This window comes from Bos indicus x Bos taurus, chromosome X, assembly GCF_003369695.1.
Source record: "Bos indicus x Bos taurus breed Angus x Brahman F1 hybrid chromosome X, Bos_hybrid_MaternalHap_v2.0, whole genome shotgun sequence".
NCBI classification, from domain to species: Eukaryota; Metazoa; Chordata; class Mammalia; order Artiodactyla; family Bovidae; genus Bos; species Bos indicus x Bos taurus.
In genome coordinates this window covers 110,310,872-110,329,007 of record NC_040105.1, presented here as the reverse complement: position 1 = coordinate 110,329,007, position 18,136 = coordinate 110,310,872, and the positions used below count along the sequence as shown (strand labels likewise).

The 18,136-nt window shown below is 44.3% G+C and overlaps 1 long non-coding RNA gene across 1 annotated transcript; it reads left to right on the top strand.

Annotated features, from left to right (window-relative positions):
- Window positions 1-12,649: 12,649 nt before the first annotated feature.
- On the top strand, window positions 12,650-18,136 carry LOC113887260. Its single transcript, XR_003509689.1, has 3 exons — window positions 12,650-12,738; window positions 13,294-13,400; window positions 18,099-18,136. It is a non-coding gene; the product is annotated as an uncharacterized LOC113887260 (long non-coding RNA).

Here is an 18,136-nt window from a genome sequence, read left to right as displayed (position 1 = left end):
ACGACTGAGCGACTGAACTGAATTGAACTGCTTTCTCTTGGTTTCCATTTGCATGAAATATCCTTTTCCAGCCCTTCACTTTCACTTTGTATGTGTCCCTTGGTTTGAGGTGGGTCTCTTGTAGACAGCATATATAGGGTTCTGGTTTTGTAACCATTTTACAATACTTCCTTTGTGACCTATCTATCCATTTGTCCATCCCTATTTCCAATCAACACTCGATCTTTTTCCTTGTTGCATTTTGTGGTAAATTGCAGACATCAGTGTGTGTCTCCTTAAGTATTTCAGCAAGCCTGCCATTAAATAGTGAGCTGTGTTTGTTTACAGCAATTTTCTTTGGATATAAACTTTACATACAATGAAATATACCAATCTTTTTTTCCCCAGTCATGTTACTTTTTAATTGAAGTATAGTTGATTTACAATGTGTTAATTTCTTCTTTACAGCAAAGTGATTCGGTTATACACATACATTTGTATATATATTGTGTATGTGTGTACATTCTTTTATTTAGTCTTTTTCTTTCTTTCTTTTTTTTTGTATACACTGTGCAGCATGTGGAATTAGTTCCCTGACCAGGGATTGAATGTGCATTCCCTCATGTGGAAATGTGGAATCTTAACCACTGGACAGCCAGGGAAGTCCCATATATATATTCTTTTCCATTATGATTTATCATAGGATACTGAATATAGTTCTCTGTGCTCTACAGTAGGAACTTGTCTATCCATTCCATATACTCTAGTTTATATCTCTTAAACCCAGTTTCTTCCTCCATCCCTCCCCCAATGCTCTCTGCCTTGGAAGCCACAAGTCTGTTCTCTATGTCCAAGAGTGTGTTTCTGTTTCATACATATATTCATGTGTGTCATATCTTTGATTTCACATTTAAGTGATATTTGGTGTTTGTCTTTCTATGTGTGACTCACTTCTCTTAGGATGATCATCTCTCGGTCCATGCATATTGCCTCAAATGGCCTTATTGTTGTAGCTGTACAGATTCTTGGATCTTTTTAACCATTCATAGGGATATTAATCTGTGGTTATTTTTACGAATATATTATTAAAATGTGTTTAGTATACCACTGTTGGTATAGTATGTCCATTTTGAGGCTGTATTAGGATTACATATATATATATATATATATATATACACATATATCAGTCAGTTCAGTTCAGTCGCTCAGTCGTGTCTGACTCTTTGCGACCCCATGAACTGTAGCATGCCAGACTTCCCTATCCATCACCAACTCCCAGAGCTTGCTCAAACTCAGGTCCATCAAGTGAGTGATGCCATCCAACCATCTCATCTTCTGTCTTCCCCTTCTCCTCCTGCCTTCAGTATTTCCCAGCATCAGTCTTTTCCAGTGAGTCAATTCTTCACATCAGGTAGCCAAAGAATTGAAGTTTCAGCTTCAGCATCAGTCCTTTAAATGAATATTCAGGACTGATTTATTTAGGATTGACTGGTTTGAGCTCCTTGCAGTCCAAGGGAGTCTCCAGAGATACATGGGTTAGAATAAATATTTATTGTGCTTATGCCGCCCTCTAGTGGAGAAATAGAAGAATGCTTATGATTGCAATTTATAAAATCCAGATGTGTTCTCGCATATATATGTGTATGAATAAATATTTACTGTGCTTTTGCCGCCCTCTCGTGGAGAAACAGAAGAATACTTATCAATGTAATTTATAGAATCCAGATGTATTCTACACATGTTGGAACAGATACTGTATAGCTTTATTAAAAATTGATACATGCTCATAACAGAAAACATAAAGTTGCCAGAAAAATACAAAGAAAGAAAAAAAAATCACCCATGATCTCACTTTACCATTGGCTCAGAATTCCGAGTTCCTGTGATGGGAAGATGAGGGCATGCTTCTTCCTTTAGTATAAAATCACCTTTTCTGTTATTTGAATGCTAACATACAATTTGGTTTTGATACTTGATTCTTGCTTTGTTTGATTATCTTTAAGCATTTACTTTTACAAATACCTAGTAATTGGATCCCATGATTAGAGACTGTTTGCTTCAATATTTTTTCTTTTTTTTTTTTCCATTTTTGCTATGATTAAAAAATGTTGAATATCTTGGCTATGGTAAAGAGTGTTGCAATGAAGATTGGAGTGCATGTATCTTTTGGAATTAAGGTTTTCTCCAGGAATATGCCCACCAGTGAGGTGCTGGGTCATATGGTAATTCTTTTTTTTTTTTAGTTTTAAAGGCGCTGCCCCACTGTTCACCATAGTGGCTCTACCAGTTTACATGCCGACTGACAGTGCAAGAAGGTTACCTTTTCTGCACACACTCTCCAGAAATTATTGTTTGTAGATTTTTGGATGATGACTCTTCTGACTGATGTGAAGTAATACCTCAATTTAGTTTTGATGTGAATTTCTCAAATAATTAGTGATGTTGAGCATCTTTTCATGTGTTTTTTGGCCATCTGCATGTCTTATTTGGAAAAAAATGTCTATTTAGATCTGCCTGTTTTTTTATTGAGTTTTGTTTTGTTTTGTTTTTATACTGGCCTACATGAGCTGTTTGTATATTTTGGAGAACAATACCTCAATAAGTATCGAGGTTCATGAGATTGTACAGGAGTCAGTGACCAAGATCATCTCCAAGTAAAAGAAATGCAAAAAGCTAAAATGGTTCTCTGAAGGGGCCTTAAAATAGCTGAGAAAAGAGAAGCTAAAGGCAAAGGAGAAAAGGAAAGATATGCCCATTTGAATGCAGAGTTCCAAAGAATAGCAAGGAGAGATAAGAAACCCTTCCCCTTGCTACCACTTCTCTTTCTGTGCACCGTTTAACGTTGTTTATAACGTTTTATACTGTTGCACAATGACATAACATGAGGGAGTTCTGAGAAGGAACACCTCTTGCTTCTGAGGAAGCTGTAATCCTCCTGAGATGCTGCCTGCCCTCACCTTTTCATGATCTTGTCCTGCAGCTTTATTGACTCTGGTGCACTGCTTTGATGGTCATTTTTTTGATTGTCCAGAAGGTCTAGCAGTTTCTGGTTTCAACTGCTTAAGTTGTTCCCTCTTTACCTAGTTCTCCCCCTCTGCAAGGATTTTTGCTTCCAGGTCCTTAAAGGAGCATTCCTGGGTTGTCAAATTACCAAGAGGTTTATTGTGCTTTTTAAAACGATTTCCACATATTGCAAAGAGGCAGAGAAAGAACTGACAAGTTTTCTAAAGTAAACCTTCTAAAGCAAATGGAGGGGTGAAAGCGTGCTCTCACTTTACAATGGGGATAATTAAACCTTTTTTCTTATGTCACTTTGTATTTGCCCTCCAATATCCTAACATGAGATACCACGTCCCCCCAGGTGTCTGTCCCCTGCAAATTGTGATTGTCCCACCCTGGCCAAACTCAGGCCACAGGGAACTTCCTTCAGTGGAACTTGTGCCAAAGGTACTGCAAGGAAAAGGAATAAGTAGGAGCCATTGTTCACCCTCCAGCTCGCTTATATTTTACCAATACCTGTGCCCTTGTGGCGAGTTCTCTGTGGTCATTTGCAGTAGGGAATATAACCAGTGGCCTTGTTTACAGATGGTTTCAGTTGCTGTGCTGATCACATCAGTCTTGGCAAGTGGAAGATGTACTGTTCTACTCTGTCAGAGGGGAATAGAAAATTGTGTAAAATATTTTCAATTTGTAAAATTTTGTTTCTCAATAAAATGTGTATGATGGAAAAGCTCCCACTTGTAGATGTTATTATTTGTGATAACTCCAAGCATGATTGATAAAGATGTGGCTCTGTGTGTGCATCACATCAGGTACGGAGTTGGACTCTGGGCTCAGTAATCTGGGGCATTGATGATGGTGTGGGGTGGCAAGGTGAGGGATCTCCAGGCCAGAATTGAAGTTCTCCCTTTGTTAAGGTAAGAAGGATGGTAGGTAATCTGACATCTTCCTAGGTGAAGTGATCCTTCTGGCCACTTCATGAGGATGACAGATACATGCCTGGATATTGTGTGGTGGGGGAGGGGGGGTATCTCCTACTCCTGCTAAGGGTAAGGATACGAGGACTGGCCCAGCATGGTTCTGGAGAACATCAGAAGTAATGGGAACAAAAATCTGGAAGCACACAATAAGTTCCTGGTCCATTTTGTATTAGAATCCAGTCCCTTGAGTATTAGGGATTTTTCAATATGTAACACTCATTACCAGAGTATGAATGGACAGAATCAAAAAGGTAACTGAATGGCAGAATTGTTTTGTGCTTAAAAAAAAAAACAAAAAAACTCTACACACATTGTATAAAATTTCTAATAGTAAATTTACAAACCCTTTGTAGAGCAGCCTGCAGACAACATTTTATGAAATAGCCATTCAATTGACAGCATGGTGCAGGAATACTAATTCCAGAGAACGTTAAGATAACTCTCAATCTGCCTAATGAAACTAGGCAGAGGGGGGAGCATCCAGGAGTTGGGCAGGCAGGCAAGTTGGGTGGGCCACAGGCCCACACCTGACCCCAGGTAGGGATGCCTGGAGGTGGGGTTATGCCAGGCCCTCAAAGGGAAGAACCAGAAGGATGGTCCATGCAGGCAGATCCCCCAGGACATCTGGAAGCCAGTCCTAAGCCAGGTGATGAAGGGCTCAGGCCAGAGCCTGGCTCACGCAGACAGGGTTGAGGCCTGGCCCCGGGGCCCTTGGAGGGCTCCACTAGGGGCTGCCAATCCCTTGGGGCCTCCCTGAGCAGCTGCTGGAACTCAAGATGTATCTGCCAGTTAGATTCAAGCACTCCTGGAGGCGTTCAGGGAGGTGGTCATTCCACTCCTCCAGGTGGTACAGGCAGGTGTTGACCTGGCCCAACATGGCGTTGATGGCTGCCTGTACTGCTTCTCGGGTGAAGTCGTTGTCTTTGCCTTCCGTGTGGATATCCATAGGCACACCCTGTTCCACGTGGCCTCCAGACAAGTGGGCTCCTGCACCCACATGGCTAATGCGGCAGTAGAGTGTGTGGCGGCACATTGGGCGCAAAGACGGCTGAGGCAGGGAGGGCGGAGGGAGGTCGTTAAAACCTTGTGTTCACTGAAATCGTCCTCCTGTGGAAAAGAAAGCAAGACTGTTATGGTCTGTCCTGATTGAAGATGTGCCCGCTGAGTGGTGGGCTCAGGTCTCTCCCAGATTATTCATAAAGATCTTATAGGCTGTGGCTCTCAGCAAACTCACCTCTTCCCACCCCGGTCTAGGGGTCCCCCAAAGCTGCAACATGTCACCTCCTGCCCAAGGGGTTCCTCAGGATAAGGTTGTAGAAATCCTCTGTACTGTCATCACAGCTGGAATTTACTTATTTATCTCAGTATTATGACCTACTGCAGCAGCAGCAGCAGCAGCATGTTAAAGAATGACTTATCCATTAAGATGTGAGCTACCCGACTTAGCTATGCAAGTCCAAGTCAGCAGCTGGGAGAGAAACAGGCTGAGATTGCAGGGGTGGGGGGGCGGGTCCCTCTTCTCATCTGTACTCTGAATACAGGATTGGCAGGTATTAATTAAATAATCAATTGACAATTTTTTTGTGTTTTGTAGAACAAGGGATTTTGGACCTGGGGAAGACTTGAGAGGAGTGTGCATAATTTTTTCCATTTATTGAGGGTGCTTTATTGGCCAGGCTATATGTGTCTCCCTCATAACTATTGCTGTGGGGATAAATATGATGCTGAAAGAGCATCTATGCAAAACACTGGCTATCCTGGCACTAAGGAGTAGGGTCTCACTGCACAGGCATGTGCATGTAGCAGTTGACATAACTCCTGGACCATGTGTGCACTTTTGGAACTCTGTTATTTTGGTGATCAAGAATCTCTTAAATCAGTAACACTCAGTGTTCCCCTCCCCCATCAACCCCACCACCACCACCACACACAGACTCAGAGCAGGGGGTCCCTGCCTCCTTCTACCCTCCTTTTTCCTTAAATGTGGTGTCAACTTGGAGATGAATGACTGGGTGACAGGAATCCTATAGGAAAAAGGGATGAGTAGGGGCCTACCCATACTGGGTTCCTTTTCTGCTTTTTGTTCTGGTTCTTTCTCCCACCCCAGGTATGCCAAGACTAGAAAGGCATGGAGCACCTTTCTGCCAAGATTTTGGGAGTGACTGGTGGTCATCTCATGTCATTAAGGATGGTTCTCCAGGCATTCAGGGATTCTGGTGAGGCCTGCAGCAAGGGTGGACTCAGACTGGAGAGGCTGTGAATATCTTGGAAGGCCCTAGGGCACAAGTCTCCTCCAGACACAAGCAAATGCAAGCTAGTCTGTGCCTTGCTTCCTGTGCTGGTGTCCTCTCAGCCTTCCTCCTCTCTCCCTTTTTTTTTTTTTTTTTTTCTGTTTCTATATCCCTCCAGCGATTGATCTATCCATCTATCTGTATCCCAGGGATACAAGCTAGGGACACAGGCTACAATTGCATCCTAGTCTCTTGCCACAGTGTCACAGACAAGAAGGTCCGGTTCCTGCTATATGTGGTCTGAGTTTCTCTGCTGATTCATACAAGTGAACTGGGTCAACTTTGGGCAGCCATTACACTTCCAGATGTTCGGTTTACTCGGTGACTGACCCAAGTCCCAGAAAATGACCCACCACAATTTCTACACCCTGGCCCAGCCCTATGCTTTTGGCAGCATGGAACCCATCAAATGAGGGGGAAAAGGAGGGTGGCAACTCTGACATTAACTATCCATATTTAGGCTGAACTTCACAGGTTAAGGGCACAGTCCTCAGCCAGAATGCCATCAGTTCAGAAACCAGGCACATGTCTGGGTTTACCAGGGACACTCTCACACTGACCAACTGATAGATGGGCCAAGGTCTTGATCAGACAATCTACAGAGGATAGTTACAGAAGTGTAGTGAACATTTAATATCATTTTCACTCAAATGTTATTCAGTCTGCCCTCAAATATTATTCAAACACATACAAACCAGAGAAATCAAGACATGGCTTTCCCCGATAAGATGTACAATGATGGCTGGGAAATCTAACATTCAGAATGCAGGAAAACAGGTACTTTTATTCCATTCGTGGGTGGATTAAGTTTAGGAGACATCTTTTGTAGGAGGTTTGCACATATTATATAAAGTTGAGAATGTAAATGACTTGTTTGTGTGTGTGTGTGTGTATGTGTGTCTGTGTGTGTGCACGTGCATGCTGATGGAGACCAGTTCAGTGGGGACACTCAAGGCCTGGGCAGAGTGAAGAGCATCCAGGATTTGGGCAGAGAGGCAAGTTGGGTGGGTCACAGGCCAACATCTGACCACAGGAGGGGATGCCAGGAGGTGGGGGCGTGCCAAACATGCAAAAGGGAAGTAGCAGGAGGATGACCTAGGCAGGTAGATCCCCTAGGACATCTGGAGGCCAGTCCTAAGCTAGGTGGTGAAGGCTCAGGCTAGACCCTGGCTCATCCAGGCAGGCAGGGTAGAGGCCTGACTCGGGGGCCCTAGGAGGGCTCCACTAGGGGCTGCCAATCACTTGGGGCCTCCCTGAGCAGCTGTTGGATCTCAAGATGGCCTGCCAGTTGGATTCAAGCACTCTTGGAGGCAACCAGGGAGGTGGTCATTCCTCTCTTCCTGGTGGTCCAGGCAGGCGTTGACCTGGTCCAACATGTGGTTGATGATTGGGTACACTGCCTGTCTGGCTATGCCATTGTCCTGGCCTTCGGCACCCACATCCACAACCCTGTTCCACGTGGCAGCAGAAACGGTGGGCTCGTGCACGTGCAAGACTCACATGATGTTTGAGCGAGGCCACGATGGGTTCTCAGTCTCCCTTTTTCTGCTGACCCTCTGTTTTGATCTGTTCTGCACACTGACACCCAAATGGTACCCAAATCTACCCAAGTGGTAGATTTGAAAAGCAAATTGGATCTTAATGGAGTTTACCACATCCAACCCATGTGTCCTTGTTATGGGCCACTTATCTTTTTCCCTTTATCTTTTGCAGTTTATATCATTAACTCTCTTCTCCCATGAGGCCAGAATATGTGTTCTTCCCTGAGAAGGTCATGTTCTTTCACATTCCTGCTCCTGGGCACTTGCTCCTCCTTAATCCTTTAAACTGCCTCCTTTCTTGCTCATGTTCCACATCAACGCTTCTACAACACACAGTTCAGCCTGGTGCATCTTTTCTTGACAGATGGGCCTGATACAGTGAACCAAATCTTCAGTACATTTTTGCCAATTCCTCTTATCAGGGCACCACCCACATTGTGCCTTCTGGTAAAACCAATGAGTGGACAAGAGAGTTTATGAAATTCTCACAGGGAAAATCAAATATCATGAGGGCTCTCCTAATGAAAGGTACTATTTCAGTGTCCCCATATGTGTTACTGAATCTTCATATGTATTGTGCTGTATATTGAGCTATATTATACCAGGAGAGACTGAGCTACTAAGCTGATGAATTGGAAACTTATGGTAAAAGTTTTAAGAACAAGACATATAGATGAAGACATGCAAAAGTTAATAAGTCAACAAAGACATTAGCATAGGTGAAAGTGATAATTGTGGAACAAAACAACTGGCAAACTGGCCAATATGTTGTAAGATGTGGATTATGTCACATGAATTATAAGTAGAAAAAGAATCAGAGAAAGTAGATTAGTGTTGGTGGATCTAGCATGGGAATGTCTCCAGAAAGGAGGTTGTATTTGACCAGAGACATGCATAGTGATAAGGTGACAGTCTTAGTTGTCCTTACATGAAAGCTTAGTGTGTGTTAGTCACTGGTCTAAATGCTTTTTATGAACTCACTAAGGGTCATGGCAGCCTGATTACATAGTTTTTATTAGGATCCTCACTCTACTGATTAGGAAAGTGAAGTGAAGTCATTCAGTCATGTCTGACTCTTTGCAACACCATGGACTGTAGCCTATCAGGCTCCTCCATCCATGGGATTTTCCAGGCAAGAGTGCTGGAGTGGATTGCCATTTCCTTCTCCAGGGGATCTTCCCAACCCAGAAATCGAACCTGGGCCTCCTGCATTGCAGGCAGACGCTTTAATGTCTGAGCCACCAGGGAAGCCCAGGACTGATTAGGAAACTGAGGCACAAAACAATGAAGGATATTCAGCTGATAGGAGGAATAACTGTGGTATGAATCCCAAGAGCATACCTCAAGCCCATGTACTGTACACAGTAGGTAAAACGTTATTTTCTTCAGACAGACCATGAACGTGGAATGAAATATAAATGAGACGAGAATGAAAGGCAGGACGTTCCTGGTGGTCCAGTGGTTAAAACTCAGTGCTTTCACTGCTGTGGGCCCAGGTTCGGTCCCTGGTCAGAAAACTAAGAACCCATAAGCTGCACAGTTAGGCAAGAGAAAAATAAAATAAAAAGAATGAATGGTGACCACAGATCAAGGAGACACTGGTGATCTGAAAGATAGGACCTGTGTGGTAGTGGTCATTGTATGCCGGGGATTGAGAGGGTCCAGCATGTATCCATCTGCTGATGCCAGTCAGAGGGACAAGCATAGTAACACATGGGAAAGACCTGGCAGATCCTGGGGCAGGATTCACATCAATGGCCCCAGTCTTGCTTGTCTTCCCCCCCTAAGTGGATTAATCATACTTACTGATTACTGAACAAAGCCTGCAAAACTCTCCTGCCCTCTGGATCTTTGTCAGAGTCTCATCTAACAACCCCAGTTCTACAAGAGCTCACCTGTAAGCTTTCTCTGGGCTTGCAAAGGAGCAGTTAATCTAGTGGAAAAGAAACCCCTCTGGGCCAATATCTGGCTGTTTGTTTCTGGTATCTTAGTTTCCTCACCCATAGTCTTGAACTAATTTTCATATATTTGATTTTGCTGTTTCTTCTGAGTTCTATTTGAGGACTATGAAGCCAAGTCTAACAGCTGCAGCTGGCTGCAATGTTCCAGGTTTATTAGAGTTATTCAAGGAAACAAAACCAATAAGAGACACTTTATATCTACATCTATCTATATATATTGGCTGTTGGTTTAGTCACTAAGTCGTGTCCGACTCTTGTGACCCCATGGACTATAGCCCACTAGGCTCCTATGCCCATGGGATTCTCCAGGCAAGAATACTGGAGTGGGTTGCCATTTCCTTCTCCAGGGGATCTTCCTGATCCAGGAATCAAACCTGGGTCTTCTCCATTGCAGGCAGATTCTCTACCAACTGAGCTATGAAGGAAGTTCACACACACACACACACACACACACACACACACACACACACACACATATATATATATATATATATATATGTAAAGGAAATTTATCTTGAGGAGTTTAGTTCCCTATTTATGGAGGCTGAGAAATTCCACAGTGTCCTGCCTACAAGGTATAAAGCCAGGAAAGCCAGTGGTATAATTCAGTCCCAATCTGAAGGCCTGTGAACCAGGGAGGCTGGTGGTGTGAATCCTAGTTGAAAGGAAGGAGAAAATGAGGAGAAATGTTCTATCTCAAGCAGCAAGATAGGAAAAATAGAGAAGAATTCTTCCTTTCTCTGCTTTTTATTCCATTTGGGCCCTCAACAGATTGGATGATGCCTACCCACATTGGGGAAGGCCTTCTATTTTATTAAGTCATCAATTCAAATGCTCATCTCATCCAGAAACACCCTCATGATACAACCAGAAATAATGTTTAATTTGGACGCTCCATGACCAATCAAGTTGGCACATAAAATTAGCCATCACAGTGGTAGGGCAACATCATGGACTGCTGCATAACACTGTGAACACCACGAAGCCTCAAATACCCTCCTAAATTATCTTTCCCATGGAAAGAACAGTGTTAGCATTAGATCATCTTTCCTAGGAGCACTGTGCACTGTGACCATACAGTACAGGACCCAGAGGCTATGTGGTCCACACACCATATAGAGTGTAAATGAGTTAAACACTCAAGGTAGTCAAGCCTAGGAGAGCTGTGCCTTCTTGTTTGTACAACTCACAAATTGAGAGCAGGTGCAGAAATCTCTCAGTAAGAGGCCTTCTGGAAAGAAGTGGGCTTCCAGTCTCAGTTTGGATAACGGTAAAGCTTAGTGACATTTTCAGCCAAGATATGAAATCCTCATATCTTTCTTCCTATAGCAATAGGAGAAATAGCTCTTGTGGTTGGGGTGGGAACATGAATTCAGGAAAAGAGTTAGGGAAGTGATTTATGCCTGGGCCTTGTAGGAAGGACAAGATTTTCACAGATAGAAAAGCAGGAAAGAATATGAAAATCCTGAAAAGGCTGGTACCAATCTTAGCAAGCTTCTAAGCGTTAGCCTGTTGTCAGTGTTCCCTTGTCTTCCCCAAACGTCTGCAACCTGAACTGACTTGCAAAATATCCAAATGCAAACCTTGGGTCCCTCACATCATGCCCAGCCCTGTAATATCTGACCCCAGGGCTCAGAAACAAGTCCTCTGCCTCTTTGCTCTGATATATCTCCATGTCCCTATCTAAAAGGATGAACTCACATTTTGCCTGGAAGGACAAAAAACTTGGAAGGCTTCCTGGAGGGGGTGTAATTGATCTAGGCCTGGGTAAACTGAATATGCACGCTTTCCAAAGTATAAGATAACAAAAGCAAAAGGTATATGCAAAGACCTAAGAAGTAGGCATTGAGGGATGGACACAGATATAGAAAGACATAGAAATACGAGCAGATCTTTCATTACGTCAGCTGGGCCTTGGGAAATGGACAGTTTCCCACCAGTAGACTTACCTGAGAGGAATGACCAATCTCCCCGTCAATCATTGCAGGCCCACCAATGATTTTCTTGGGAGGCAGGCGTGTGAAAAGTTGTGGAAGAAGCCCTGCTGCTGCTGCTGCTAAGTCACGTCAGTCATGTCCGACTCTGTGCGACCCCATAGACAGCAGCCCACCAGGCTTCCAATGGGATTCTCCAGGCAAGAACACTGGAGTGGGTTGCCATTTCCTTCTCCAATGCGTGAAAGTGAAAAGTGAAAGTGAAATCGCTCAGTCGTGTCCAACTCAGCGCTCCCATGGACTGCAGCCTACCAGGCTCCTTCATCCATGGAAGTTTCCAGGCAAGAGTACTGGAGTGGGTCACCAGTGCTAGCGTGTGCTTAAGCTCCTGACTGTTTGGATTGTCCTGTGGGGCTTCCGTAGACCATTTTCCTCTGTTAGGATTCAATGTGGTGGCTCCCTTTCCTAAGATAGCAAAAGTGTAAGTTTTACTAAATTTGTTTGTATTTGGCTGTCTGAGGTGTGATTTGGAGAGTCGGGTAGACGGTGTGTCCTGATGGACACTTTGACGTGTCTGTGGGCACCTGGGTGGATGGCAGAGAAGATCTCTCAGGCACTTTGAGGTTTGGAGTTGGACGTGATTATAATGGCCTGATGAAACTTGAAGAACATTTTCTTTGTTTAAATGTGGATCTTGGAGCCTCCTTCTCAATTATGGTCTTAATGCTTTGTAGTGTTTGCGGCTTAAAATGAGGGAAGGGTGGATGAATTTGGCTGGGTGGGTGGGAGTGACAGTCAGTCAGACTGGTGACCGGCAGCCGCCATGGAGCTGATTCTGCCTTGTATTGTAGGGCGTTTGGGGTGGAGACATCATTGCCGGGCATTGGTTCAAATGTTGATCTTGGCCGTTTTTGTGACCTTTCTTAACCATTGAGGGTATTGCTGTTACTTTCCACATGAAATGAGAAAGTAAGGCTCTGAGGGAGCACATGTGTTGTTATGACAGCTGACGGCCCTTGGCTGCCTTGGTGTTTTGTGGATAAGGGTGTAAGGTAAGGGAGTTAGAGAAGACGAGGTTCAGCAAAAGAACGAGATTGGCACTTTACAGGAACAGATCACCTTTAATGAGGCAAGAAGGGGCAGCAGTCACATTAGCGAGCTGCTGTGCTTATCCAAGAAAAGAGTAAATATATATAGGCATGTATGTGGAAAGTTACTGTCTTAAGGGGGCCTGTTCTTCTCCAAGGTTGTTCGGAGCAGTTATTTCTTAAATGGCTGGGGCAAGGAATTTTGGAGATAGACCAGAGGCTGGACCAGCTGGGAGCTGGGCGTAATAAACCTTAATGTACATTTTTTTTGTTCAGGTGAGAGAGTTCTTTGTTTTGCATAGACTGGTGGGGAGGACCTGGAGGAGAGTTTTAACTCCAGGCTATTTTGAGCCATGTAACTTTCCTTCATTCCAGACCCTAAGGAATATATACAAAAAGAGAAAGAGAGGTGGGTGTCATTAATGTTCAGGGCTTCTTCATGCTGATAAATGAGGGTCAGGGGTTTGTGGTCTGGGAGGAAAGAAGTTCAAAGCCCATAGTGTTGATTTTCTATTCTAGCCATAAGGGTCTCAAGCAAAAGAACAGTCTTGACTTGGTCTCAAGAAATGGCTCAGATTCGGTCTTGGAGGAATCTCTGGAAAAGATTAAACAAACAAGGCCCAAAGGTGAGTAGGAGGATGATAAAAATGAATGGCCTGAGAAGGGGTAAAAGTTATAAAAGGTTTCCTGTAGCCACAGGGTGGAGACATAATCTTCAATGTGTTCAAGCATGGATCCTTGAGGACTGGAGACCCAGATATCTGCTAGAAGTTGTTTCAGGAATAATTGTAGCTGTGAAACTGACAGGCTCATCCATCACCAATTGGGGCCAGTGGAAACTGTGAGAACTTTAGAGTTGTAGGGCCTGTGTGAGAAACTTGATAAGTATTAGTCTGGCAAGCATTTTCATCATTGGGCTGTATACCCTTTTTTATCTGGGTGATGTGTACCCAAGGGGTGATTTTTTTTATTTTTTTTATTTTGCAGTGGTAGGGGTCAGCAGAATTACCGTGTAGGGTCTCTGCCATTTTGGGGTTAGATCTGAGTGGGACTGAACTGTCATATAGACTTTGTCTCCTATTTGAAGGGATGAGTATGAAAGATTGGGGTGTGGTCGAGGGAGTAAGTTATTCATATGTTGTCAAAGGGCATCTCGTATCTGGACAAGTAAAGGAAAAGGAAGGTGAGAAGGCACTTTGGGACTGTCCTGGGAAGGGGGAAGATCTAAAGGTATTATGGGTCTCCCATACATGGCCTCAAATGGACTGATATTGAAGTGTATTTTTTGGTAAGGCCCGGACCTTTAAGAGTGCTAAAGGGCAGAGTTAATTCAGTCTTGATGAAATTTGATCATTAATTTGTTCAGAGTTTCTTTTAGGACTTGGTTGGCTCTCTCAACCTTTTTGGAAGACGGGGGTTGATAAGGAAAGTGAAACCTCTAAGGAACTGGAAGGGCTTGTGCAATATTTTGGGTGATGTGGGATGTGAACTTGGGCCCATTGTCAGACTGGAGGGAGGAAGTCATTTCAAACCTTGGGAGGATTTCAGTAAGAATAAGCTGAGCCACAGTAGGGGCTCTTTTGTTAGTAGTCGGGAAAGCTTCAATCTGTCTAGAAAATGCATCTACAAAGACTAGGAGAAATTTAACCCTTTTTACAGGTGACATGTGGGTGAAATCTACCTGCCAGTTTTGTGTGGGAAGATTTCTGTCGATTTCATGGGTGGGGAAAGGAAGGGGGCAAATGTTAGAATTAGGATTTGTCCCCTGACAAATGATACAAGTTTGGGTCAGATTATTTAACTAAGTCACATCATCTTTAGTCAGTTTAATAAAGTTCTGAAGGAAAGCCTTAAGTACTTTTGCAGAGGGATGGAAAAGAAATGCAAATATGAAAGTAATGTGTGGATGTTAGACTCGTCAATTTGGGCAATAGTAAAGACAGGACTAGCAGAGGCTGGCATGCCATTTTGTGTCATGATCTGTTATATTGACATAAAAGGAGATAGGACTATGTCACTAATGTCTCTGGCAATGTATTACAGCAGCTTGTTTTGGGAGCTGAGCTGCATGGAGGAGTTCAGAAATAAAAGAAGCCTTGAGAATAGGTGTGTCCTTCTGAGTGAGGAATCTCTTCTCTCTTTAGATTATAATGTTAGAATGTAATATGTTATAGACATATTTGGAGTCAGTGTAAATGTTTATCTTTTGGTCTTTGGCTAGGGCCAAGGCTGGTGTAAGAGCTATCAGTTCAGCCTGTTGTAAGGATGTGTGAGTTGTGAGTGTGACTGACTTGATGAGGTGACGGGGGATAGCTTTGTCGGGCTGTCCTTGAACTATAGTGTATTCAGCCCCAAATGGGGCTTGTTTTGGGGCATTGTCATCTATGAACCAAGATGGGACTTTGGGTTCAGTAAGAGGCTGATCAGTTTTATGTTTAAAGGGATTAGGTGTCATATCTAAGGTCTGAACACAGTCATGAAATAGGTGCTTTGATTTTGGATCTGGTGTAGGGAGTAAACTAGCAGGATTAAGAGGTTTGGGTTCAGTTCAGTTCAGTCGCTCAGGCGTGTCTGACTCTTTGCGAACCCATGAATCACCGCACGCCCGGCCTCCCTGTCCATCACCAACTCCCAGAATTCACCCAGACTCAGATCCATCGAGTCAGTGATGCCATCCAGCCATCTCATCCTCTGTTGTCCCCTTCTCCTCCTGCTCCCAATCCCTCCCAGCATCAGAGTCTTTTCCAATGAGTCAACTCTTCGTATGAAGTGGCCAAAGTACTGGAGCTTCAGCTTTAGCATCATTCCTTCCAAAGAGATCCCAGGGCTGATCTCCTTCAGAATGGACTGGTTGGATCTCCTTGCAGTCCAAGGGACTCTCAAGAGTCTTCTCCAACACCACAGTTCAAAAGCATCAATTCTTTGGTGCTCAGCCTTCTTCACAGTCCAACTCTCACATCCATACATGACCACAGGAAAAACCATAGCCTTGACTAGACGAACCTTTGTTGGCAAAGTAAGAAAGGGATGGGTCGAGGAGGTGTGTGTGGAGAATTTGTAGTCTAGCAGAAGGCAGAGAAAGGAAAGCCCGATGAGAGAGTAAATCTTTGAAGGAATGAGGTGAGCATACATTTATAGGAGCATTTTGAGTTAGTTTTGGGGCTTCAGATATTAAGAGGGTGGCTGCAGCTATGTAGGAGAGGGTCTGTTGTAGGCAACGTGGGTAATAAGCTGGCCAGGTTAAGGGGAGAGCAGGGGGAGAATGAGAGCCGAGGGTGGAGGAGAAAGGCATGCAGGACCTGTACCCTGGAAGGGGGAAGGGAGAGGAAAGCCCAATGTGATAGTAAGTCTCGGGAGGTGTGTGGAGAACAGACTGTTAAAGGGGTGTGTCTAGAGAGTTTATTTGCTTCGGGTACAAGGGCTGCAATAGCAGCCATGGCCTGTATGTAGGGAGGCCACCCCCTTGGTCACCATGTCAAGCTGTTTTGACAGATAGGCTATGGGAGCCCAGGTGTCTCCAGCCCGCTGACATAGAAGTCTCAGGGCCTGTCCTTGGTTGGAATGGGCAAAGAGAAAGAATGGTCTGGTGTGATCTGGCAAGTTGAGAGTTGGCACTCGGAGGAGGCTCTGGGTGAGCTGGCGAATAGGATTGGCCAGCAAGGAAGGGTTAAGAGGGGCTTATCCAGACATCTTTTAGTTGCTTCATAGAGCGGCTTTGCAATGAGGAAGAAGTTAGGGATCCAGATACGGAAAATGTTTAGGAGGCCAAGGATAGACAGGAGTTCTCTTTTTGTTTTTGGAAGTGTACAGTTAATTAAGGCCTGGATTCTATCTGGGGGAATATGTTTTTTGTTGGTGGGATATGGAGAGGCCCAGGTAGGTGACATTTGTCTGTACTACTTGGGCTTTGGATTGGGACACCCGATAACCCCAGGATCCCAGGGCCCCAAGGAGTTTGGCAGTATGTTGGAGGCAGAGTTTTTGGGTTGAGCTACGTATTGGAGGAGATGATTTGGGGCTAAGTTGAGTGTCTGTAGGTCTTTTTGTAAAGCCTGTACAAAAAATGGGGGCTGTCTCTGAACCCCTGGGGGAGAACTGTCCATGTTAGTTGTTGAGAAACATGCGTCTCAGGGTCTTATCAAGTGCAGGCGAAAAGGGGTTGGGAGAGGGAGTGGAGGGGGATGGTGAAAAAGGAGTCTTTGAGATCTAATACCATGAAGTGGGTTGCAGTCGAGGGTACGGTAGACAGAAGGGTGTGAGGGTTAGGGACTACTGGGAATGTCGGTGTGATGGCCTCATCGACTTTTTGCAGATCCTGGACCAGTCTCCAAGAGTTTGGTCTCTTCTTTACTGCCAGAATAGGGGTGTTGTGTGGTGAATCGGTAGGAATTAAGATAGAGGCCTGAAAAAGATAGTCTATGATAGGCTTAAGTCCCTTGTGGGCCTCCGGGGTGAGAGAGTACTGTGGTTGGGTGATTATAGTCGAGGAGTCCTTTAGGGTAATGTGGACTGGGGGATAATGTTTGGCTATGGATGGGTGATCAGAGCCCCCAACTTGGGGGTCTAAGGCAGGTTGATCTAAGGGAAGGTTAGGGGTGAGGGATAGGGATGGTCTAGAAGCCATCTGCATGGAGAATATAGAGACTGTATCGAGGATGCGTATGGTAATAAAGATTCCCAATTTGGACAACAAATCTTGCGGGGAGCCGGCGGGAGGACCTCCGCCCATGGCAAAGCTCATGAGGAAGGAAGCTTGACATACGCAAAGGCGGGATCGAGCCTCAGGAGTCCCCCTGGAAATCCTCAAGCATCTACCCCCCAAAACCAGAGCCTGCCTACTTTACTACTTTGTAATCTCACCTACACCTCTGACTTTACAGGGGGCTGTCCCCCACCACCTCTTTCGGAGAAGGAGTTAACTTAGAGCTCCAGTTAATAAAAACTCCTGGGCGTGACAAGAGTGTTTTAACCTACAAACTCCTCTGAAGGTTCTCTAGCCTGCCTGACAGGCTTGTCCGGCCACATGTGATTGCTCACAGCCTCCCAACCATGAGAGGCACGAGATGCTTTAAACCTTCTAAAAACAGGTTCCTTAGAAAAGTTAGAAAACCATAAGTATAGTGGGCTGATTAGAAATTGTATTGGTGAAGGGTTTTTCATTTGTTGAGCCAATGTTTGTTGTGAAGTCTCCACATCCCCTGCCCTTACACACATTAATGAATATATAGAAGAAATATGTATTAACCTTTGATATTAATCACGTTAGACCTTAGGCTAAGCAAATTCTTTCCTTAATTAAAACCCACTACACCCTCACCCTATAGGAATGTACCTTTATCTGGTACCTTCGGAAGGTGGCGTC